Genomic DNA, 26,254 nt, shown 5'->3' with positions numbered 1-26,254 from the left:
TACAACTCTTCCTAAATTAGAGCACTAAAGACCTCTCACTTCGTCAACTACTTCATTAATCTGGAACTACAGTACAATTTTGAGCCAGTAAGATGATGCATGTGTCTTTATTACACTCAAACATACACAGAAATGTAGCAAAACCTGACTATTACATACAAGTGGAAGGAATAATTATTCAAGGTAAAGGTCACACTTCCACAGTGAGGATGAAAACAATTAATTTATATGGAATTACTAAGAATTAACTCATCTGCTGTAGATACGCCAAAAAAACTAGTTATACACATTAACTGATAATTATCCAGATACACTCACATAGATAAAAACCCAGAAGTAATATAGAAATTAATTTAAGATTCTCAGTATATATATTTTTACAAGCTTTTCAATAACTGGATAGCAATATTACACCAAATAAAGTGAATTAATTAAAAAAATAAACACAGTAAACTGATTTTTTTAAATTTTATGGGTTTTTTTTCCTATTTTTCATTTCTATTTTTAAAAATAGATTTAAATAAATTCTATATTTCTATTTTTTTAAATAGAAAAAGGAGGTACCCACAAAAAAGACAAAATGGCCTAGGCAGACATGCCAAAAGCTTTGCTTTAAGTTGCCCAAAGGATAGCGCCAGATGGAGAAAAAAAACAAACACAGTGTCTCACTGGTATCACATCAGTGACTTTTGAAACTGGAACATGTATAAAGTACTTTAAAACCTAAACCAGTAAAATTAAGACACTCAGTAAAACCTAATAGTTTATTGCATGTGCAAACTCCTTAAAAGGAAAGCTGCACTTGTCTCCTCAATGTAACTTGATTGAGAAAATTTAATACCTTCATCAATGGAAAATATACATATCCCTATTAGTACTTAGTAGAACTAACTGCAAATAGTATTTTTTGATGACGACTCAATCTCCACAGAGCTTAGCTTACAACGAAGAAAGAAAATGAACACATCATGTCATCCCCCAAACAAATTTTCGTTATTCTTTTCCCATGAGCATTCACATTTTGTATTTAAAGGTCTGTCATTCATATGAGCCATCAGATATTCCTCCTGTGCTTATCAGACATTAAATCAAAGTAATAATTTACGCAAATAAATGAGACTTGCATGAGTGCATTAATCCATCACTCCCAGTCCTCCCTTATCTCTGTCCCATGATTATCAAAGATTATTGAGCTAAATTCGGTTAAAATTATTCAAAGATCTGAAGCTGAAATTATACAATCAGGTGCCCAGAACTGAATATAAGACAAATCTAACCAGTGTTCTCACTGGGAGAAAGCAGTCGAGTATTCCATACCTTCCTCTTATCTTCGGCCAGCTTGTCAAGCACGTACATTCAGACTAGCCACAAAAACTACCGTCACATATGGCAAGTCAGGGCCGAGACAGATAAAGAACAAAAGAGCAAGGATACCCTGGAGACTACAGGAAGAAACTCGGACAGCTCCAGGGTATTTTCATGATGAAAAAAAGATCATAGAGAAAAGATCTGGCATATCAGCTCTAACAGCGGATAAGACACAACCTTCAGGAAATCACCTTTATTTCTTCTCTCTTTAGAGAAAACAGATTTTAAAGATTGGTTAACCTATATTTAGTTCTTCTGCTTCAAGACCTGAACCTACAAAAAACTAAGCAACTGTCATGCTTAACACAGTACGCAGCCTTTACTCTCAAAAAAGTACCACCTACTGATTTCAAAAGGATACTAGAAAAATATATACATAGCAATCTTCATGTGAAATATGCTTCCAAAGAAACATATATACGTAAATGTGTATGTATATACAAACACATGTAAAAACCAATTATAAACTAAATTAAAGAACTCATGTTTAAACTTCTTTCCCATGATTCCCTTCAGTGTGAAAGAAAAAGAGGGTAATTAAACAAAATTTGACACTGTACCATATAATCGCCATTGAACCACCAATTACATTTACTACATCTTTAAGACCATCCATGCAGTACGCTACCCTGATTCTTAGTTTCTCTAGACCACACACCCTTGTTTCTTAGGCTTACAACATGTTGAGTTTGATGAGTCTAAAGAAAAGGAAAAAATTGCAGAGCCTTTAATAAATGCAACAAAACATTTCTGTTCTTCAGTCAATTTCCATCAGGATCTACATGGTATCTAATAGTCTTGATTTAAACATTAAAAAAAAAAATTCTGTGTTCATAGGATCATATGTTCACATATCACAGTACAGAAAAAAAAATTATATATATGTATATATCGGGGTATTGTTCAAGCCTTTTTAGGATAGCATCCAAGAGAAATAAAATTGAAATTTTCTTGTGAAATTATTTTTTTGCTGGAAACACTGAATTGATAATACATCTTTTAGTCCAGCAGACCTGATAGTTATATACACACAAATTATCTTACTTGCATATTAGTTCTAATAAGGTTCATCACAATTATCTGGTATATGGTTTCTTACACCTCAGTGTATTTATACTTGCTGAGATGGTCTCGCTCAAACATCTATTCCTCCAGGTTGTTGACTTACATTTTCAAATATTCTGAAAGGTTTGTCTAGTTTGCATAGTCCAGCTGTAGCTGACAGGTAGAAGAAAAATTCTGCATTGGATAAGAAAACGGGATGTCTTATATTCAAGAATGGGTTTTACAGATGCATTTCAGCTATTCATGTTTAAACCAGCAAGATTTCATTGAAATTATACTCTTGCATCAAAAGCAACCATTGCTTCTTCACAAGACTTTGGCCACCTGCAAATCTAAGAGATGTCAGAGCTTCAGGCCAGAAATCATGGCTTACCTTATCCTACAAGCCGCATTGTGATCCACTACATGAAATGATGAAGAAAGAAACTCAATTTTCATTACAATGTGCTCTATTTTTCATAGACATGGTGCACAAACCGAGCTTTCCACATGGCCACAAGCAAGATGTCACAAGCTGCTGAAGAAACTATTTACCAGTTGAGAAACAGACTGACTCGGCAATGTCCCCATCTATAATACGAATGTAATAATGGTATGAAAATGAATGGTGGAAAAAAAAAAAGGAAAACATCCCAAGACATATACAAGAAGAGTCAGAACAGAGACAAATTATTTGGTGTATGTGACAAATTCTCCGAAGGCTTGTGGGTTTCAGACATGCTCTTGTATTGTCCACACTGCACTCCTGATGATCATCAGTGAAGAAAAGACACCACCTTCACTCCTGATCCCCAGATATTACACTCAAACCAGACCATTCATGAATTGTCTTGGTAATATATGATTATACAGATTTAATTTTAATTATCGAATTACAAAAGAAAAGGCTAGAATATTAGGATTTTATGGTAAAGTGAACACCAATTATGTTTTTCACTGAAAGGGTAAAGAAAATTGATTCTTCAAAGTCTGAGACTTCTGGAATTCATTTTCCTTTCATTCCAGCTTTCTGGATAGTGCTCAAGACTCACCACTGGTCTTTTCATACAAAGTCAAATTACAAACTTCAATAAAAAAACCCAACGGACAAAGCAGATTCTCGAGATCAATGGAAGAAAGAATTCAGACTATGTGGGGAGATATCTACAAAATGAAGCAATTACCAGGTCTTAACACCAATTACAGTGGGGTGATACAGGTTTCACGAGTCTCTCCTCTGCATAAACATGGACTGCGATACTGCTTTTCAAGACAGTCAGAAAAAGAAACCTAGAGCAGACTAAAACAAAAGCTGAAAACTAACGCAGAGGAAGCAGACACAGAGCTTTTTAGAACAGGGTCCAGAAATACCAAGCATTTTATGGCAAGTGAAGCACATTTTTTGCTGTTTCTATTAATGAAACGATCCCCCCTCCACCCCAACAGAGGAGAAGAATTCACCAGAGACAAATGATCATCTGTTACTCTTGGTTTGTCACTTTAAGGGCAGCTGCAAATATTGACGAAGGACAAGGTGTTTAAATAGTGCACATTTTGTCAGATTGGAGGTTGGGGGATGAGGGGTGGAAAGTGAATTGGAGTTCTCTTAAAGCTGTAATTTTAATATGATTCATTTCATACACAAACACTTGAAAGGCTTTAAAGCACCACATGTATACAAGTCTGCATACACAGAGCCTGCCTACTTTTAGAAGAATAAAGCTATTAAATTTGGAATTCCCAAATAATTACAGGAAAACCTAAAAAGTCCTGAGATGGGGCAATATTTGATTTACGTGTTTAAAGCTTCAAAGAGCTGTCTCTGCTTCCTCTGAATTCATTTCCAACTGCTGTTTTAGGGCATCTCTTGGTTTTTTTTCTCAATTAACTCTGCCTTTAAAGGTTTTAAGCACATAAAACATGTTTAAGCACAGCTGTCACAGTATTTTCCTCTCAAAAAGCAAACAATTCCCAATCTCCCTCTAAAACTGCTAGAGTATTAGTGTCTTGTACAGTACCATATTTACAACTTTTCAATAAGCTCAATTTTAAAGACAAAATTAAATACATTATAACGTAACTCATCCATTCAAGACTGAATTTGCATATTAGGGTGTTTCCCTTAACAAGAGCTCCAAGACAGAGCTGAAAGTGTACTTAAGGAGCAGTTACAATACTACTGCCCGATTTCCAGTCCTTCTCAAGTGTTCTACACAAACGGTAAGAAACAGCACTGGAATTTCATTTGGTCATTTACTAATATTTTATTCATACTGTGGGATTATGCTAGTTATGAAATAGGGTTCGGGTTTGGGTTTTGTGGTTTTTTTTTTAAAAAAAAGTACTGTTCCACCAATTATTTTTCATCAGCTTTGACATAAAATAGTTAAATGCAGATAACTGTTTAAAAAAAAAAAATAGAATCACAGAACAGTTTGGGTTGGAAGAAACCTTTAAAGGCCATCTAGTCTAACCCCCCCGCAACAAGCAGGGATCTTCAACTAGATCAGGTGGCTCAGAGCCCCGTCCAACCTGACCCATCCTTACCTGCACCCTACTTGTGTGTGTACGCAGGTATGTGAATGAGCATACATGTGTATTTATTCATGCATAAGAACTCTCCATACGGGAAATCCAGTGCCGTGGAAGAAAAACTCCTGAAAACAGCAACAGAACAAAAGCAGCTGCTTGCAGTATTGAAGGAAAATAGATTTTGGAGAATTTGCTTTTCATCAGACCATTGTATACAAATATTTTCCCTGACTCAAAGACTAAAATACAAACTATAATCGCCATTAAGGTCTGCTACAGCTATAGTACTAGACTAAGTAGTAACTAAAAATCTTGGCAGCCATACATCTAACATATGTGCACAAAGAAAACAGGAATCACCATAGAAAATCCTAATACTTCCATCCATGAAACAGTCATAAAACTTCCCTTAATTTTTACAGCATAGGTAGAAAAAAACAACAACATTGGGAGGCTCATGATGAAGTTAATCTTGCCTTGAACTAATTTATGAAACAAAAATCAAAACAAACACCAAGTGTGGAAAAAGTACTAGTAATCTCCTTGTAGAAAATGAGTATTATTGCTCACACAAAATGGAAAGGAATATGAGCTAAGAGATGCTTATAAGCAAACAAGCAGAAGGCTAATGAGAAAATAGGCCATTGTTACTTGCATAATGCAAAATTAAAAGCTGATAAAGACTGAGAATACCTTTCATGGTGCTGTAGGAGGGCTTTTGCTAATTAGAAGTCAGCCAGTGCCTCTCCCCAAAAGTCAGCCAGAAAACAGAACCAAATATTTACTTCTTTACTAACATTGTAACAAATTTACCAATTTGCATTTGTGTTCCTACATTTCAGTTGTAACATGCAAGTGGTAACAGAAGTTTAAAAAATAAATTATCCTTTTAAACATGCTTAGCCTCATGAAAATAAATCCTTTCTCTGCTTTAGGAAAAAGTACTACTTACATTTAAGATGTACATCAAACTTTATTTTCTTTTCAGCTTAAAATAAGTCTGTTATGGTACATTCTTTCTCCACTAAAATCAGGAAATAGGAATGAAAGCCCATGTGAAGAACACCCTTTTGCTAAAATTTAAGCCTTTAGGGTTGATAAAGACAGGCTCAGAACAGACTATGGACTAGATTATCTCTAGAGAAGGAATCAAAAAAATTTGGTTTGGGTGAGGGAACAGGAAAAGTAAAAACTCTTTCCTTCCAAGTCACCCAAATATCTACTATCTAATCACAGTAATTTATACAGCAAAGACAGCAGGGGAAAATATAGTAATAAGAAACAAATATACCTTGTGGGAAAATTGTAATTCCTAAATCCTCAGTTATTTGGTGTGGAGAAGTGTATGCAGTCTCTTATGAAGCACCTTGTCTGTAGCAGTTGCCTTCCATCCCACCAGGCCAGCCAGGCCAACTGCAGGGCCGCTGTTCTCTCCTTCCTAGCCTTGACAGCCTTGCCTTCTTTTTCTAGATATGAAGTTGCTCTCCGCTCACAGCGTCAAGTCCAAGAGGTGACTTTCAAAGCAACAGCTATACTGGCCTCTCTGCAGTTAAAAAGATGTCACTAAAAACCTGTCACTATAGATTGAACAAAGAAATTGACGTCAACCTTTGATGATCTGTGCTAGTCCTAAGTATCTTTTGAGCTAGTTTGCCTATGCATCAATTTAGAAGGATACCAGGCAAATACCTTGGGTAACATTTCAGAGTTACAGAGCCCAAAGCTAAAGCGTCTAGATTTCTTTTCATGTTTACTGATTTACACCTAATGGTTCTTAGTGATAACTGTAACTCAACATAACACAAAATATACTATTAGAAATCAGGCACCCAATATAATTTGGCATTGGTTATTCTTACACACTGTAACTAGCAATGAATAAACTGTACTGTTCAACACAAATGTTTCCAAACTAAAAAGGCAAAGTATAAAGCAAGTAAAAGTTCATTTTTATGATGGAGCTCAGACCACAAGCAATACATAAAAGTAGTACCAAGCTGATTCAAAAAGAGAGTACAAATTACATTTATCATTGTTGGGTGGTACATTTATTTTAAAGTGGAATATTATGACAACTGAAAATAAAGTCTCTATCCATTTACAAATGATGCTGAAAAATCACTTCAGCTGTTAGGTTGTTATAAAAGCAACATATCAATCATTTCACAGTAATACTGCACTCGATTCAGTACTAATGGCAGCTATAGTACTCACATTAAGTATATCAAAGTACACACAGTTTCACTTTATGATCACTAATTTTCACCACTTAATAGCAGTATGTTCAGTGCCTATGGATATGCTATTTGAATGCTGAAATACAAACTTCTTTACAAATGAGAAAGAACAAGAAAGAACTTTTACAGACCTCCCTGATCTTGCACTGAGAAACCTTTCTCTTAATAGAAAGGTTAGCCCATGACTAAAAAGATATGAGTTATATCTGAAGTCTTTCCTAGACTTCTCTGAAAATCTTGAACAAGGCATTTAGAAACAGTTTATTTTTAAGGTCCATAGGTGCTTAACTCCCATTAACCTCTTGGTGTCTTAGCTCTTTGATAAGTAACTTGCACATAATTATGACTGGCATTCAATTCAAATTCTAAGTACTCCAACAACTCATTAGCATTTATCAAGAACATTGAGCTTATCGAAGAAAAGTTGCCACAGATGGAAATGCAAAATATTATTGATAATAAGGCAATATAGCTCTCTAATAAGTAGCAATTAAAAAGGAATCCCATCTACGAGATTTGCAAATAATAATAGTAGTGCCAGAAGAGACAAATAATGGAGTATTTCTTGCAAACAGTAGGCAGAGGTAGCAGGGCAAGTCTCAGAATTGCAAACACCAGTAATGCATAAAACAAAGGAATTAGCAATTCATCCTTTTAATATGAATAATTTCATAAAGAGTCAAAATAATATGTCAGGAAACAACAGCAAATTCTGTTGATGACCACACAGGTATGCAACCAGCACCTCCTGCTCGATACTTCATCTGCTGAAGTAGTAAATACTCAGTAACATTAAGTGTAAGTTTTCGCAAAAAGTATTTTCTGAGTAGCGTGCAAAATATTAGGTGCTGAATAAAGATAATGGGAGTTGTGTCAGTGGCCCTCAAAACGCAAAACAGAAGTTCTCCGAAATAGTTCTAAAGATTGTTAATTCAATGCCTTTTTTTTAATTTACACAGATGTGAGAACTGTGAGTTGCAGTATGTTGCACATCATGTAAGGAACAAACGTGTTACTAAGGCCTGCACAAATTAATGGCTGTTTGCTTAGTATAACTCCCGACGAGTTACTGCTCTGTGGCTGAAGGCTACAAATACTTATTTTTTCCTCTTAACCAAACCTGAAAGATATATCAACATTCTTACATGTAAGAATAAGGGGCTGAAAGTCCACTGCATTAAGAACTATGCAGATAAAGCCCCTTAACAAATTTTGAAGGTAAGTCTTAAATACCAGTTACTCACCTTTTCTTTACAAATTATGGCTTCAGTTCCATTAGGCAACTTGAATAAAAAGTGAAATGTTGTGCAGCAACCAAACTCCAAGTCTTTTTTTAATTTTAATATTCAGAACCACTTATTCCTAAGTTCCTTTCATTCATTCTACAAACAGCTTAGAACATTTTACTATGGAAACAATTTTTATCTGACATCCTTTGCAAGTTTTTTGTCTATATGACCACAAAGGAGGAATGAATTGATTTTACTTAACCTAATTTTTCAGTGAGATAAAATTCCAGCAAGTCTACAGTATCCAGAATTAAAATTGACAATTGTCATCTTGTATGTCATTCATTAAAAAGCACTCATCTCCAGAAGAATTACATTCTTTAGCTAATGATATCTATCCTTAGAATTATCATTTAAATAAATGCTCATTAACCTTCTCCAAATATACATATTTATATATATATCTTTCCTCAGATCAGAGGTACATTAACAACAGGACTTGTATACTAAACTGAGCCCTCCTGAGTCTGCCACTATCTCTACCATCAACTGAAAGGTATCTAAGCCAAAACAACATTTCTTTTTTATGAGTTTCTGTCACCGCTGTTAGATAACTGCGGTCCAGAAGCACTACACTGAACTAGATCATCTATTTTTTTGATCTGGTATGGAAAATCCTACCTCTGAACCTGATACTATCCCCTTACTCACGTAAAACTGTTGAACTATTTGCCTGTAGCAAAGAACTTCATTGAAACTGTTCATAAAATGTCAAGAGAAAGAATTAAAAAGGATATCTTTAGTCTTTTAGTCATAACTAAAAAATGCAGAACTGGATGTCTACTTGGCAATGCAAATTTTTGGTTCTAAAAATAAATCCCCCTCCACCCACAATCTCCTTGGAAAGGTTGACATCTTGCCCCAAGAGCTTAAAACTTCTAAAGAGCATTTATGTTTCTTTCGCTCTGTTTATAAACAAAGATTCAATGTAACAGAAAAATCACCAACTGAGTATAGCCTTAAATAAGCTTTACTGCTTTGAAAACTAGAAGGACAAAAACCAAAGCAGTACACAGTTGCCTATATATGAAGGTGCAACATGCACCTGATGATGCTCTACAATCCAGCAACCTCAGAATCCACTCCTGTTCAGCCAGAAAAATCTGCCCGATTACTCTTTATTTAGACCTACTTTACTCTGCCAGTGCTAGCTATCCACTTAAGAGGACTTCAGGGATCTTCCCAAGTAGCACTGGTGGGTGTGAGGGGAGGGTGGAACTGGAGAGAAGAGGAAAGGATGGTCCTGCAGTGCTGCAGAGAGGACAATGTGCCTTCAGAGGCAGGTGGAACATCCCTCACAGACCTCCAAGACCAAGCAGCAGAGGCAGATAAAACAGTGCTGGTTTATTTCCCCCATTAACTATGTTTACCAGAAGGGTAAAAGTGAATTTGGATATAATCTGGGAATGCTCAGAAATAGGACAGAATAAATTGTACTTCAGGGAGTATCATCTACATATTCCCCAAAACAGATGAGTTATTTCAGCAAGCAGGAAATAACAATCTTTATTTCTACTAATTCTGTTATCATCGTCCCATAGGCCTATACAGCTCATCTACTGTCCAATTTTAGCTCTACACTTCCCCAGAAACATGATCGTTCTGAAACAGTGTCCTTTCCTGTCCTCCTCTTTCAATATACAAATCTCATCCTGTGTAAGGAAAAGCATCAAAACATTTAAAAGGGCTAAAATAGTAATTCCTTTAAATGGTCACAGTTTTTAATAAGTACTACTTAACAGAGAGCTCTATTTGATTCACTGTGGTAGAGCCAGTTCTGTTTTCCCATCAGTAATGAAGCATGCATTTTTACCCAAATGTAACAGGATGCTCAGCTCCCAGGATAATGATTAGGAGAAGAGCTCCTGTTTTATTCTGCAGACAAAGCAGACACCACACTTCAGTTTTTGTCCCTGGGAGCTGAAACCGTAACAGAAGACAAGTTTTGTTAACAGTTTAAGGAAATAACCTTTTAAAAGTTTCCATACTATACCATTATGTTGTAAAGCAATTTTGATACAAGTTTCCTGTGGTCATAATCATCTTCATGGTACATATAGTCATCTTCTCATCTATTAACAGTCTTGTAATCCCATAGCCCTTTTGTGCTGGAACACTAAATCAGCTTTGGAGGGGAATTTTGCACAAATGCAAACAACAAACTTCTGTTAATAGGCACAATACTATTTAAGTCTTCTAGTGCCTGTAGACAGCAGGCATCAAGAACACATTTCTGACCCCCAGGCAAGGCATCAGAGAAAAATCGAGAGAACAACTTCAAGGTTTATTTCTTAATTACAATGAGCTGTCTACAAATACAGGGCGTGATAGCCTTGAATTGATCTTGCTCATCCTCAGTGTAGGAAATGAGTATTTAAGCTCTTTCTGGGTATCAGTTTATAGTAAATAAACAGATTTACTGCAGCGTAGCTCTATTGGAAAACTCCTTCATTTCCACTACTAATTTAATTTCAAAGTTTGTCACTCATAAAATTCCCATTAATACAGGTTTTCTGAGGACTACCATCAGTTACCCATGAACTCTTGCTCCAAATAATAACACAGAAAGTTGGTAACAGATTTGCTGCCCTCCTTCAGCTCTCTCATGCTCTTCACATGAAATCTGTGGAGCAGGTCACAGTTCATTTAAAAGAAAAAATAACCCTGCACACACCAAAACAGTTTCCCCTTAGAAATCACAACAATCTTGGTGGTCAGGATTAGGATGGATAAGGTGTCCAGCATACCTTTGCAGTTTTCACTCTAACAGGACACAACAAAGAGACCTGGGAAATCTCAAGCCTTGTTCTACAGAAGACAACCTGAAGCAGAGAGCATGCAGATGAGCCATCTTTTCAGCCCAAGGAGATTGCTTTCCTTTCTGGTGGAAAACTGGAAAAAAAAACTTTCCTAACTACCCCCCAGTTGGGAAGTTACTAGGATTTTTCACAAAATACTTAAGCACATACATGTACACATACACTAATGAGATTCCAGTGAACAAAAGAAGAAAAAATTAAACCCCTGCACTTTCCCTTTTGTCCTGAAGTTTCCTAGCATTTCTCAGAACAAAAAAGTTGCTTAAAAACTACAAGATTTAGTGACATCTAAATGCAAGTGGAAAATCCAAGACAAGGTGAAACCACCTAAAGAAGAGAACAAAGACAAGCACAACTTCAAGCTGGAATGATTCAGAGTTGATTTGTCAATGTATATCATAATTTAATGTTAGCTCCAGAAAAACTGTCAAGTTTAAGGTTTTGCTGACCTTGTTGCCATGAATCTTACCATGAGATTTACATAAAAATAAAATATACAAAAAGTTAATTATAAAAGACCACATTGTAATGTAACGCAAGCTCAGAGCTAGTAGGAAAGTATGTACGCATGTCCTGTTTTCAGTGGTTCTACAAATATTTAAACAAGAAATTCAGCGATTACATCAGTCAAGGCAAATCTAGAATTGTTCAGATCTGCCAAAAGCCCTTTTCTATCAAGTGACATCAGGAAACCAGCAGCATGTATCTGCCTGCTGCAGCCTACTTGGAACACTGCAGCAAAATCCACATGCCTTTTCTACTTTCTACTTTTCTGCTTTAGTCACGCAGCTATGTTCTGCTCTACCTTACTTCTCTACCTTCTGCACCATTTTCAAATCACTGTTCAGTTCTGTACAGGCCTACAAATGCAGCTGGTTTCCTTCCCTTCCAATTCATTTCTCACCTTACTTTTCTCTCCAGAACTTCCCTAAACAATGCACAACCTGAAGCCTTGAATCCTCAGCTTTCCTCTATTATCATACTGTCACACTAAAAGAAATATGTAATGGTCTCTGCAGACATATTCCAAACAGTAATGCTCTTCTAAGAGCATTTTCCCTTTGACTGCATTCCATGATCTTCACTCCTTCAAACTCATCTGCATTTCCCTTGTTTTTTTTCAACTGGCTTACAAACTCTTGGGAGAAAGGGCCACAGTAGATTTTACATAATGTATTATAACATGCAATAGAGGAATGCTACTTGGTTGAGGCTTTTCCTTTTGAGGATGTAGCCAGTTTGGGTTAATTTTTACACATAGATGATGCATCCTAAGCATTCCGCCTTGATTTTAAACTCCTCCAGAAAGGTACAATCTTCATTTTCACATATAGAAAAGTGCAGACATAGCATACAATTAAAAGGGGGGAAAAAAAAATCTAGATAATTTAATATTCGTTTTTATTTGGAAAGACAGACAACTACTAAGGGTACCCTAGTACCACAACCATGTCCTTTCATACAAAAGATTGGGCTCTCCATAGCTTCATTTAGGAGTACAAGCCAGATCCTTAACATTCTTTTAATGCAGTATTTTTAACCGATATGGTGCTTACGCTAGCAGAATGTTTTGATGTATTTACATTGTGTTTGTGATTTAATCTAAAGCTTTATACTTATCCCTTAGGTGTGTGGTAATCCCCACTGTTAAAAAGGCAAAGCAAAACAAAAAAGCTGAACACACACTATTTAAGCAATCTATTCCAAACAGATGTCAAGAGACATAATTTATTATTTCTAAATCCGACCATTGATCAGCAAGATGATAAGCAAAGAAAAAGATCTGTTACCCTAAAAGTGTGAGAATTATTTACATTGCATTTCCAATCAATAAGGTAAAAACATTACTAAAATATGAAGAGTCGCGGTTTTGATTTACTGCTGCTTCTCATGTTCTGGTATGAAGTCCACCATTATATCATGCTAGAATTGTTTATGTTTCACAGACTATCCCTTTTTGCTGTATCATATTAATGCCATGTTAGTTATGCAGAAATGGTTCAAAATTTTTAAGTTCTAACAAAGGTGCTAGACATTTCTGGCTGACTGACACAGCTGCATTCTTGGTCATTATCCTCAGATATTAGCTCACCCTGTAAATACCTTGCACATTGACAGCAATTGTTATGATGAAATAAAAGCTTGCAAACACTTGCCCACAGCTTGTGTTTGTTGTTTTGTTGTTGGTTTTTTGGGGTTTTTTTTAAGACTAGGTCCACATTAGAAAGATTTAATGTCTTTTACTTATCTACAAACAAAAACACATGTGGAGGAGGAGCAGGCAATACAAATTTCTTTTGCATTATTCCTGTATTCGACCTTGAGTAATTTCTTTTAAACATGAGAACTTAACTTGGCTCCATCTGATAACAAGAGACAGTACATTTAGCATCCATCATGATGATGTTTACTGAAATGTCAACTGTTACTCATTAAGAATGGGACTGGAATGACTAAAACTTCAAGGGCCCTATTTGTATTGGCTTGATGATTTATGGCACAGTAGTAATAAGTGATGATAAAATACAATACAGTCTTATGTCTGTGAAAAGTTCTGGATGCTGAAAACTTAAAACAAATTTTTAAATCAGAAACATAGACATCTACATTCCAGTATTTGTCTTTTGAGAATTATGACACAAAATAACCATCTACTTTATTTCTTGGACCTTGATTATTTTTATTAATTTAAGCATAAAGTCTAAGTTTAGTGTAACAGCATGTGCATATATATATACACACACAAGATGACTACCAGTATCACTTGATTTCCATACATCTAGCATTTCTAGATACATTTCTAAGCCTGTAAAGCAGAAAGAGTTACATGGCTAATACATAACAGGACGCCAGAAGCTGCTCTGTTCAATACCCAATCAAACAAACTCAAGAAATCCAACATGTAAGTTCCACATTCAGAACCAAGAATATGTAAGTCTTCTACATGTAAGTTCTTCAAATTTAATCCCATCCTTATTCCCAGGTGATGAATCTAACTATCCATCAATTTCTGAGTTTCATTCAGTTCAAGAAAAATGGAAACAAGTTCAGTGCAATATAGAAGCTTCAGGATCAAGCCACAGAACAAACAAGGCTTTAGTGCTATCAATAAGTGAACTGGTTTTGGCAGCATGGAGGGAAAATAATTTCCTCTTTTTCAGTCTAACTGGAGCTTTAACAGAGAAAATTCAAAAATACCAGTTACATACTAACATACAATCCAAATGCAGCTAGACTGGGAATAACAGCACTCAACTAATGTGCCCATTCTGCGGAAAAGGGCAGGCATATTCAAACATCCTTGACTCAAAATAAGGAAAGAAGTATCAAAACTTACTCCAGGTAAAGTAAATTAAGACTGCTTAGCAACAGGACAATGAGAAATGCCTCATCTCCTAGCACACCAGAATGCTCTTCACAAAGTCATCTGTCTTTTTTTTTTCCCCCCACTTAGGGACTTGTTAGGGAGATTAATTTCTATGCCTCTTTTCATTATTACTCAAGAAAGTGCTTTAGATTTTCTGTTCAAATGTAACATCAACAGTTAAAAGCTACATTTTTAGGATGCATTTTACCCACATTTTAGGACTCATTTCAGCTTTCAAAACACCTTGAAATCACTCTCAATGTAGAAGTTACAAATAAAGGAGTTAGCATTTTCATCCTCTGGATGGTATTTTTTCCTGACATTCAATTAACCCTGTATCACTGATATTAATATTTCAATTTCCACTAAAGTTACATTTCTGGTGCTTTTTTTGTTGCTCAAAGAGGTTTTAAAATTTATTAAATGTACATTATGGTAATACCAACGGCATTTAATATAGCAAAGGCAAGCAAAGCAAAGGTGGCAAAGCAAACACTGCATCTCCTTTTCTTAACCCACATAAAAGCTGCGAAAGTATTTCAGTAATTTATGCATTTACTGCTTTAAAACTGTAAAGAAAATAAACAGAACAGTGGCTGTTCTGTAAATGTAAAATTGCTTACACCAACCTTTGCTAAACTACAGTCTGACTTCATGCTATTTTCACTATTTTCAAAAGCAGAAAATCCTGTAACTTGAATCACTGGAATTGGGACTGGGCCTTTAGAGAGAAAGCAAAACTATACTAAAGTCTTTTTGCTCTCATGAAAACAAACGTTTTCACTTATTCATTATTTCTAGGGCAATAATTCAAAATAAAAAAGTAGACGTAAAAAAAATTAAACAGAATTAACTCTCAACATTTCAGTTGCACAGCAAAAAAAAAAAAAAATAGTACCACATAAGAAGCACGGGGTGGGTTTTTTTTTACTATAATAATCAAAAATTTCACAGCAATAACTAAGTAATTTAAAAATATTTTAGGATTATAATACATCCACTTCCTAAGTCTTCTATGATTGGCTTCAGCTAGTTAGGTCCCCAGAAGCTTAGAAACATTTACTTGAAGATAATTGTTGTGATGCTGATTTACAAGCTATAGCTTGTTACAGTTCCATTAGATTACCACACACGGGTTACCACACATTAGATGTGGTAACAGCTTGTGTACATACATATAAAGATAGTAAATACATTTTGTACTAAGAATAAAACACATATATTAATACCTAAGAGATTCGTTTCAAAGCTGTAGTGTGCGCTATCACAAAATAGGGCTGGGAGTCTGAGCTGGGCAATCTTTTAGCTCAACAGTTTCATCACTATATACAATTTAGCACTAATAAAAAAAATGTGTAAATTTGGCAATTTGTTTCATTCTTTCTTCATGTCAAAACAATGTTTCTCCTTTTAAAATGGGTTAAGAGAAATTTGAAACAATTATTCACAATTTTTCATTTTACATCACTATGTAGTGTCTCTCAGTCCCAACTTCTTCTTAATTCGCTCATGAAACAAACTTCAGATCATTCCTGGTTTTGGCTCTATTCCCAATTCTAAGATAAAAAGATGGCACTGAGCATAGGATGTCAAATCCATCTGTCTCTCTCCATTGCATCTTTAAAGATGGCCCACACTTGCATTCTATAAGAGGAGACATCAGTGACAAAGCACACAAAACAAAAACAAACAAAAAGAGAAAACAGGGCATCTTTCCCTAGTTCCACCATATGGACTGAACAGTTATTTCTCATACCTGCAGTTAAGTATGTAAGACAAGTCTTATTTCATTTCTACCCTATTCATACAAATACGCTTTTTATTGAAAAAATAAAAAGCCACCATAAAATCAAAAGACCCTGAAGCTTCCATGCTTACCATAAAAAAAAAAGCAAATTACCAATCAAAAAACCTAACATAACTCAACTGCTAATAGCACTGACCTTGTTGATATATTATCTAAATGAAGTCTCAAAATAACAGTACAGTAATTTATGGTAATCTCCCATGTACATTACAGGTTTGCATTTGGGAATGGTAACATCAACATATAAAACAATTTCTCATGGTCTGTAGCTGTTACTCCAGAAAGCTTAGTATGAATTGCTCAGAGCAGCTCAATACAGCTCATATATGCTTTGTGACTCCAAAATTCAATTTTGTAACTCGTAATCAACTACAAAAATATTATGAACTGAATATGAGCAACATTAAAATGCAATTTCTTCTTACTATTGACTACTTATCAACTGACAACTTAGTCTGTTAAAATCAAAACAATTGGTTTATTTTATGGTGATTGCTAAAGCTGCTGACCATAAGTAAAGTTACTGTGCTTTATAGACTTAAAGGTCTCAATCTAAGCAGCCAATTTAACATTTCCAAAGACAACGTAACTTCAAGTGTGTTAATGAAACATTAAAAGGTTGTACAATAAAATTATAGTTCATATGTTCATATTATACGTTCATATTAACTCCTCCCTCCAGTGTATCTGTAGAGATCTGTTTTAGTTACACAATAAAATTGCATGGCTATCCATCTGCATTTACTGAAGTTCACAGATGAAAGACATCTTACCCCTTCCCACTCACTCCCTGCTCAAACCGTTAGTTATGCAAGCAAATCAAGATCAAATCCTCTGCTGAACCACTTGGTATGACTTCACTGATTAAACCAGTGGCATATTTCCATATAGGTGGAAATACAGCCTATAGTGACATATGCCACATCAGTGGAAATACACCTATTTACACCTATGAGAAACTGGCCCATTTCCTCTTAATTAACACTATTTAATAAGCATCACCAAAATCTTAATTCTCAAACAGTACTGCAAGGTTCAAACAACAGACAGTGGCAACAGTAAAGTTCCCACACTCATCTTCACATGCTGCATTTTCTGACTCTTTAATAACCGAAATACTCTTACTACTAAGATTTACTCTTGCACTCTTTTAAGACATGTAGTCCATGGTGACTCTGAATTACTGAAATGAATGGAATTTATGGAAATCCACAGTACCGCTTATGGGTTGATAAAATTCCAAATGTTCTAATGCTATAATTATATTGTAACAGAGGCTAGCTCTCATGTTCCAGCAAACATATGTGATATGATAAGGAACACCACCACTGTGGACACCAAATCATTTGGACAAATACAAGAGGCATCTTTTACAACAAGACACAGAATAAATTCTGCAGATATGCTGCATCCAAGACAGTTGCTATGTATTAACCTAAAATCTTCAATGACCAAAATTCTATTTTGTACAAAAATACCGGACACCTTTGATGATAAAAGTAGCTAGCCTACATATTGTAAAGTCCATCTTGTCCTAGGCTAGGAAAGATCTAGGTGCAAATTTCAACTATATAGAGCTTCTCTTTTGTAATATAGGTAGGCAGTTATTTACAAGAAGAACAAAGAAGAAACCATACCAGGCACTACACCTACAACCAGATCTTTGTCACTTTAAAACCAGTTAATAATACAAACTTAAACAGCAAAAACATATTAAGATACACATTTAAATGCTGTTTTACTAGTTGAGGACACAGTGTGGGCTTTGTGTCAAAGATAATGATTTGTATTTTATAGGGGTGGGATAGAATTTGATTGTAGGAGCCAAAGTACTAATACAAAGGAGGATGAAAAGGAAATACAAACTAAAGCTCACAAAACCACAGAGTTCTCAATTCAACACAGACCAAACGTTACGAGAAGTTGCTATGTGGCACCTCCTCAGGAAAAAAAATGCAGTAAGGGTGGTATTTCCTTCCCACATTCGGATCTGGATAAAAACATAGAGGAAAGAGATGGTGGAGAAAGGCTTACCTCTGGGAGAGACTATAAGGGGTGATGGGTTAAGATCAAAGTTGTGAAAAAGCAGCTGAAAGCAGAACTGCGTGGATTTCAATTTGCTGGACTTCATGAAACAGAAGGGCTCGACACAACAATACCAAGCTCTACAGAAAAGCAGACAAAATTTTGGATGAATTGGGAGCTCTGAGGAAAGAGCTGGAGAAGAAACTGAGGGAATGAAATTAAAGTCAGCTCATATGTGTATCTGTAATCTGGATGTATAGAAGGTGAGGGGTATTTAGTTGTTATGGTTTATAAAACCGATCAGGTGGTTATGAAACACTGAGACCTGTAAGCACGGCTCTCAAATATTGTGAACAGGAATGGCTAAGAGCTGTGCTAAAGCAGAAGTAAGAGGAATTTGAAAAGAAACAAGAAAAACTGATGAATGGGGCAGAGAACAAAGTCAGAAAAACACAGCAGTAGTTTGAAGCAAGAAATAATTTGGTGATAAAAGGGCACCAGAAGTACCTGTCTGTAGGAAAGCAGTATGGTCTTCAGAGGTGAAAAAGGCTCTATAGTTAGTGCACAGAATTCGAAAGAGGAAACTTGCATGAAGAAATAGATATTCCTGCTGAGGGTGGCTTATAGGAACAAGCAGGAAGGCTTGTATCCAGACCATCAGAAAGTCCGAAACAAGAAATGCTTCTTCTGCATTAATTTTTCCCAGTGACACCTCTCTGGTCCAGTAGTTGGCTAATGCCTTGTGTAAGAATGGACTCAGAAACAAAATGGGCCACACAGCTAAATCAGAAAAATCGTATCACACATCAAAGTAGCTGAAAAAGAAAGTATTGTCTAGAACAAAAACACACGTCACAAAAAAAGTAGCTTGCTTGCTTTTTGAAAAAAGCTGTGTAGTTTCAGATAAGCAACATGAATCTTTCTTATTCCACAGAACCAGAGCAAGAAAGTCTTACTTCTCCAATCAGTACATGAAAGCCCCATGGTACTCCCCACTCAGCCGTTAGCAGCTACCATCTTTTGCAAGCAGTTTCCATAGGATCGGTATTTCCATAGAAAACACTGTTTCTCTATCAAGCACAACAGCCCACCACCCATTGGCATGGAAACGAGCAGAACTTGCAAAGTCCCATTCCCTAAAGCTCTTCTATTAGATTAAAACCCCCTTCAGTTTACAATAATTAACACCCTGATTTATCAGAAGAAAAACTAAATCAAGGGTATTATTTAACTGCAGTATCTTAAAAGCAGTGGTCAAATTAGTGATACAATACTGCAAGCAAAGTCAATGCAGTCACATTCATTTATGTCATCTCAGAATCTTTACCCCTAAATTACTCTGTTCTCACTAAGTTTCTGTACTTAATATGACCCATCACAAAACCCTTTGGTGGATGAGGCAAATACAATACACGAACACCCTGCAGCCAGTATTTCATTAATGCCCACTTAAATCACAAAAGACCTCTGTTTTTTGTAAATTTATTTTCAAAGTTGCATTGCTACAAAACACACTCCTTTGCAACCCCAGCACCATGTAGCATCATATGAACAAAATTATGCATAAAACAATTACCTCTTAGAGTAGAAAATTATGCAAGAGCAATTGCATAAAAGAGTCATCCAAAATAGTGTTCCAAATCTACCTACAGCCCTGAAACAGACTTACAGAAGGGACTGTTTGCTACAACTCTTTTCAGTTCTAACCCCCAAAATTTCAATAATGGAAATACGAATTCTTTAAAATATATCAAAATGTTGTCTGTCATTTAAGACTGAAGTACAGGCAGAATGACATGTACAAGTAAGACAGACAGACACACTGTATTAAAAGCAGAACTTTATACCTAAAACCCCAAATTCCTCATCTTAGAAAAAAAGAAAAAAGTTTACGGACTCCTCACAATCCTTAGTAAACATCTCTCTGCATTCAGGACAACAAATAAACCAAAACACCAAGAATTCCAGCAGCCTACAGGCAAACCAGAAAATGACATCTGTAATTCGGAACAAGCAGCACTGCCTACTTAGAAGAGGCTCTGAAATGGAAGAGTGCAGTAATTGCTCATTAAGGCTACAGAAAATAAACACTGCTGAGTGAGGGCTTCCAAAGCAACAAGCCAGTGCTGAGCCCAATTCAATACAGTCATTTTAATTTCAATATACTTATAGACAACACATTTAACTAGAAGTGAAATTTTCCCTTCAGTCTTATATTACTTGTTTTCTAAAACTCAGAAATGAGAATTCTGTACTAGGAAATAGAAAACAACACAATAGTCTCACACAGTAGATTCAGCCGAAGTGATTAATATAAAATATATATGAATTTTATTCTTTTAAATAGAGAAATTAAAATAAAACAGCTCAGAGTGAAAACAAAGAAGGAATACTTATTTTCAATAATATACTCAATATACTGAAGTTCAAATTTGTAGTAGAGAAACAGTATTTAAAAACCCCAAAGATATAGCTGAGTATCTTTTAATCAATTTTCAGAAACATTTTGTTAAGAAAGTAAATACAGCAGGAAAGAAACTGACTTGTTTTGTCAGTATATATTAGTTCACTGGACATTTAGCAAGTTTTTGCAGAGTTGAGTTTTTGGATATCCTCAATATTTTACTGGAATAAGTTTTACAAAAAAACAAGTTCTTATTAGAAAAGCCTACTAATATTCATGTTTTTAATGTGTGTATATATATATTTCTATAAATCATAATGGATAGTCATAGCATACCTTTTTTTTCAGACCTCTGAGACTGTTTAAGAGAAAGATAACAATACCAAGACTACCACATATTTTCAGCCTTATTTGGCCCCAAATACATTGTCAAAGAACTGACTACACAGCAACACTGAGGCAGAACATTACATGTTAGCAAGAGGTAGCCAGTGCAATTGACCTCTCTTTGACTTGACGTTTTTTACAGTTATAGGGTATTGAACATTAACTCAGTTGTGCTGAAACTGTGAAACGTAATCAACAGACAAATCTAGATGACTGAGTAGCAGACAAGGAATCAGAAACTCCTGAATTTCAGATGTAGCACCGTCACCAATTTCATACTTGGTCTCTAAAACATTTTAGGCTGTAGTCCCCACTGCAGTCACCAAAACATACTGTCAGTCATTGTGGCTGAAGAAAAGGAAGGACACACCTTTCTCTCACTCTGTAAAATGGGAACAAAAAGTATTCCGAACCAAACAGAGAGGACTGGTTCTCCATAATCAAAGTGCTGAGATAATGAGAAATTAAGCAACATTATTCTTCTTACATTTTTCAGATTAGGATAATTTTAAAATTAAATTCATGTCATGTAGACCTCATGAATCACATTGACATAATGTCCTGCCTGGTCCAATTAACATCAATGCCATTCCTCAGAATTTCTTACCTCAATGAAAAGAAGAAAGCATACACTTACCTATTCCTAAGCCATTACTGCAGAGCAAAAATGTTGCGTGTTTCCATAGGTGACTATGGGCACATATGTGAGAAACCATGTCTCATTTCTTCAGTTTTTAAAACTATCATTTTAAATTACAATGCCACATCAAATGAGTAATAATAGATTTCCTTTGCTATGTCTTTTCTCACATGACAATGCTTTTATAGAACTCTGAATACATTTCAGTGGCTTTTTTATACAGAAGCCATCAATACAATATGTTCATTTACTTCCACACCTGACTACTTGAGATGTTAAGAGCAGTAATTTGCATTCCCACATTAGCAGTTGTTTTCAATAAGAATTTTCTATTTTTTTACTTACATATGTCACTTAAATATTTAAAAATTGGCAAATGGAAGGAACACTTCTCTATAAAAGAAAAGATTTTTACCTAAGCATTTGAAACAGTTTTCTTGAGGTTTTATTTTTTTTAACTAGACATTCGTAGAACAAAACTTATTGGGAACGTGTTATTCAGAAAGCTTCTAATCATTCCTTGAAACTATGATATAACAAGAACAAAACAAAAAAAAAGGCAACACCCACAAAAGCTCCTAAATCCCCAAGCTGTTAAAAGATCCGAGTTCCTGAAACAAGTCAAACCCCCCAAAACACACAGCTGCATTAAAAACACATTAACAACTTCTGATGATTTTATATTATCAATATATGCTATTATCCACAGGGAAAACAGCAGTTAGTTTATTAGCAAGTCTGTATTTCATCTGAAAAGAAGTATTTTGAAATTAGCCCATAGCATTACAGGTCATGCATAAAATAAGCTTTGAGAAGAAACTATGGACAGAAGGAAAACTATTGGGCTGGGTCTCACCTGCTGATGGACAGCTCTTCTCCTGCTACAGTGTATCTCGCAATTTGTGATTCACAAAGTGTTCTCTCCAACACCAGGAATTCCATACTTGAAATATCAAACTGCTCTATGTTAAACTTCACAATTAACAGCTAAAATACAGGCACCAGAAGTGGTGGGGTTTTGTTACTGCAAAAACATTTGGAGATGTAGTAGATGTTTAAGATGCTTGCCCCACCACACGGACAGCTAGTATTTATTTCCATAGCACAGTGTATCTGACTCGTTAATTACCACAGAAGCATCAGCACAATCAAGATGGGTATCTACAGCCTTTGGATACGATGAACATAATCAATGAAAGACTGTTGCCAAGATAGTTATTATACAGTCCGAAAAGACAGCGCATATGGAAGCGAACGACGGGAGGGGAGGGTGGGAGAAGTTCTTGCCTGTGATTCGGGAATTAAAACATGTAAATCCCGCATCTGCTAAGGGAAACGTGTTGACATTTAACACAGTAAGCGCCTGCAGTTAATACTGGAGAAGCTGGGAGCCCCCTGTGCACCACAATCGTATCAATAGCCAGCCTGAGCTTTCATCAGCCAAGCCTAAAGCGTCAGTCACGAGCTACAGCATTAAGATATTGAGGAAAAAAACAGTTCAAAGCAGCAGAGCGGTACAACCACCACATACACTAAAACAAGAGGCTACCAGATCCCGCGGCCGGTCGGAGGAGAACACGCTGAACACACATTTAGCAGGTTACGCCCGAGCAGCGGGCAGGAGCCCGGCAGCCCCCAGCCGCCAGCGGGCAGAGCGCGGTGCCGCTGCCCCGGCGGAGCCGGAGCCACACGCCTCTGCGCGCACCGGGGATGCGGCTTTTCACGTGGGCGGCCCGGGCGCTCCCGCAACGCCAGAGCGGAGCCGGAGCCCAGCGCCGCGCCGGGGCGCCCCGCGGGGGCGGGCGGCGCCCCCCTGCAGCGCGCCCCGCCTTCCCCCGCCGCCGCGCCCCGCGGAGAGCCGCGCACCCGCTGCCCCGCCGCACCTGAGGGGCGGCACCGCCGGGGCCGGAGCAGCTGCCGCTCGGGGTGAGAGCAGCGCCCCGCGCCGCGCCAGCCCAGCCCGCCCGAGCGCGCCGCAGCCGCGGGGGAAGGAGACCCCTATAGGCGTGAGGCGAGCTGGTGCCTCAGCCCCGCTGCTACGTACGCGGCATCTCCGCCGGGCGCCGGTGCGAGCTCCCGCCACGCGCGCGGCGGCAGCGGGCTCCTGCGGCGGCGGGGCCAGGTGCCCGCACAGCGGCGCGGAGCCGCGCGTCTGCCGGCACCGGCCGGGCTCCGCCGCCCCCCGGCGCGGATGTAGGCGCACGTACACACCCAGCGGCACTCGCACCCCCCTCGCAGAGCGGCTCCCGTGCCCGGCGGGGCAGCGCACCCCCTGGCCGCCCGCCGCGAGAGGCGAAGTTGGGGCGCCCGCGGCGCCGCCGCCGCCTCCCCAGCAAACTTACCGAGCGCGGCCACCGGCTGAACTTTCAGCAGCGCCCCGGCTGAGCCCCACCGACGGCTGCTCCCATCGCCTCTAGGTGCGGTGCCCGCGCCCCGCTCCACGGCGGCTGCGGCGCGGGCGAGTATAAATCCACATTGCCGCTCCCCCGCCGCCCGCCCCAGCCCCTCCGCCCCGCGGAGGGGACAGCGCCGGCTCCTGCTGCCGCGGCTCGACCCGCAGCGAACGGCGGCGGCGCGTCAGGCTGCGAGAAACCCGAGGGGAAGCGGGGCCGGGCTCGGCGTCGCCCCGCCGCTGCTGCCGCCGCCGCTCCTCTCCGGCGGGTGTAGTGGCAGCGGCGCCGCTCGCGCTCACAGTGGATTTTTTTTTCCCCTTTTTTTTTTTTTTTTCCCCCCGTTTCGGCTCCTTCGCCGTTAATGAGCATGCCCGGGAGATCTGCGCAGGCGCGTTACTGACGGCCGCGCCTCAAGTCGCCTCGCACCGGCCGCCACCGCGGGCTGTCAGGCGGGCGCTGAGGGGGCGCGAGCCGAGCGCGGCGGGAAGGGCAGCCCCGCGGGCGGCGGTAGCACCGCGGCGGGCGGGCGTCACTCGGGAGCCTTTCGGCAGAGTTCAGAGAAGTAGCCGGGGAGGGAGGCGAGGCGGCTGCACCCGTCTGAGGGAGAGGAGCGGCCCCGGCCCCGCGGGGACAGGCAGCTCGCGGTGCCGCCTCATGGCGGGGAAGGGGCCCGCCGGCCCTCCTCTGCCTTTGGAAATAACTCGGCGTACCTCCCCCTAAATAACTTACCTTGCCGAGGGAGTTAGACTGATGAGGGACTCAAGGCTTGGGAGAGAGCTGTTGATTTATCGATCGAGTGCTTCAACCGCTTTCCTCTCACAAGCTGAGCTTTAAGGTGGGGCTCTCCCGTGGCCACCTCGGTTAACGGTCCCGAGTCTTGGTGCAGTGGGACCTCATCTTCTGGTGATCATCTCTGTAATTCCATCGTTTATACACAGACAGCCCTCAGGAGGACGTGTAAAGGCGTAAAGGTGATTACACCAGGCTTTTTTTGTAACTGCTAAATCTGCATCTGCAGTTATTTGTAGCGATTTTCATTGTGCTGATAAAGCCAAGGAACTGGCAAAGGTGTGTGTCTGAGGCTGGACCCAGCTTGTGAATCCATCTCCATTGCAATTCCTGTGTATATGCCTCCTGCGAACACGTACCTATCACTTCCTTAAAATCACTGTGTTTATTTACATTTAGCCTGTGCATTCAACAACAGGAACACACTGGAAAAAAATATGGAATTCACAGTTCCTGTCGTTTCTTCGTAAGTTTCTGCATAGTCCACCTAAATTCAAGTTACTGTTTTAACTCTGCACCATGCCCCAGGACATAACTTCATTTTCTTGAAGAAATGAAGAGAAAACAACTTAAGGACTGGCTCTTAAGTAAAGAGAAACTATATTTTTGCACGTATAGTGAGTGCATAAATGAAAAATAAATGAGGTAAAGCCATCTGTGATTCTAATATACTGCTGCTAATACATAACTTTTTTGTCATTTTTAGTATTTGCTCTTTGAGACAACGCTGCCCTGAGCTTGTTCCCTCAGAAATAAAATTCAGGTGCCCATGAGAAATCTTGTTGGGTCATTCTTTCTTGGTTCTTCAGGTAAAAAACACAGATAGGGTTTTGACATTCAAAATTACTTCCGGCCAACGTGATCAGTTTGTAGGGAGCAAAGCTTAAAAAAAAAAAGATAATTCCTCAATGAACAGCATTGCAAGGGTAATGAGGGAGCTGGCCCAAGACACAACTCCTTTTCCGAAACATGTATTAGTATCCGTATAAACATGAAGCAATGGAGATGTCTCCCCAGTTTACGTAGGCTGCAACCCAATTCGGAAAAAAGTTGTGAGGTTTTGGTAGTTCCAAAGCCAGCCACTTTAAAAAAACAAAGGATGGGAAAACGAAAACAATGATGAGGAACCAGAAAGATAATACAAGTTTTCAAA

At 38.3% G+C, this 26,254-nt stretch overlaps 1 protein-coding gene across 2 annotated transcripts in view; it reads right to left on the bottom strand.

Moving 5' to 3' along the window:
* The window catches only part of TENM1 (teneurin transmembrane protein 1), a 344,632-nt gene extending 320,011 nt beyond the window's left edge, over nucleotides 1-24,621 (bottom strand). For both annotated transcript variants that reach the window (XM_037408500.1, XM_037408501.1), the window contains exon 1: nucleotides 24,262-24,621. The gene's annotated coding sequence lies outside the window, so the exon portion shown is untranslated. The remainder of the gene's footprint in view (nucleotides 1-24,261) is intronic.
* Nucleotides 24,622-26,254: the final 1,633 nt, after the last annotated feature.

Source organism: Falco rusticolus, chromosome 14, assembly GCF_015220075.1.
Source record: "Falco rusticolus isolate bFalRus1 chromosome 14, bFalRus1.pri, whole genome shotgun sequence".
NCBI lineage: Eukaryota > Metazoa > Chordata > Aves > Falconiformes > Falconidae > Falco > Falco rusticolus.
The sequence above is the reverse complement of the archived record's forward strand: the minus strand, read 5'-3'. Positions and strand labels throughout refer to the sequence as shown.